We start from the raw sequence: 918 nt of genomic DNA, 5'->3' as shown, positions 1-918 counted from the left end.
TTGCAGGTTCTATCCCTGGCTCTGGTCAGGGAGCTTGTGAAAGGCAACCAATCCATGCTTCTCTTCATCATTGTTTCTCTCTATCTCACTCTCATCAAAAAATAACCAAATTTCTTTAAAACATTCTTAAAAAGTAAAGAAGCCCACATTTGCTCAACTACTGGTGTCCTACTCCCGGTCTTTGGCTGAGGGACCTCGACAGATATCACCAAGACTGTCTCATAAACCAGCCCACACTCCAAGGCATGAGAGGCCGGGTTCCCCATCCCCTCGGGAAGGGAGAGGATGACCCCTGGGAATGGCTGGAGACTAGAGGGAACCTTTCACCCGGACACAATACTGCGTCCCCTTGGGGGCAGTACCAAGGCTGTCTGGCCCCTGAGGTCTCCCAGCCCCCAGGACAAGGACCAGGTGCAATAGTTTTGCAATCAATGGACTAATCAAAGATTGCGCTTCTCTCATCCCCCACGAGGCGGGGCCTGAGGGCGGGGCTAGGACAAGTCCCCGGCAAAACCCTTAGGGTGGGCCCGGTGGGTGGTGGGTGCCTACCAGGTATTTAAGGCGGCACTTGCAGGGCTGGTGGCCAGAGCTTCAAGCGCAGAAGACCCAGCAGCATCCGAGATGCAGGAACCTGAGTCGCCCCGGATGCAGAAACCTGAGTCGCCCCCGGGTGAGACTACCAACGCGGAGGGTAGGGAGGGAGGAGAGGACAGCAGACAGGGCTGTGTAGGGGGGATCCTGGGGCCGGGGCTGGAGGCTCCTGGGCTTCCACCAGGGCCAGCTTCTCTGGGAGGCCCGATGATTAAGAGCTCCTAGAAGCACCATGAATCAATGGCATTGGCCGAGAAAACCAGATGAAAAGTCACAGTCATTTTCTCCCAGTAATCAAACGTTGGTTTCATTTACAAAAGCTTCCGT

This window comes from Myotis davidii, unplaced genomic scaffold (assembly GCF_000327345.1).
Source record: "Myotis davidii unplaced genomic scaffold, ASM32734v1 scaffold464, whole genome shotgun sequence".
Taxonomy (NCBI): domain Eukaryota; kingdom Metazoa; phylum Chordata; class Mammalia; order Chiroptera; family Vespertilionidae; genus Myotis; species Myotis davidii.
The sequence above is the reverse complement of the archived record's forward strand: the minus strand, read 5'-3'. Positions refer to the sequence as shown.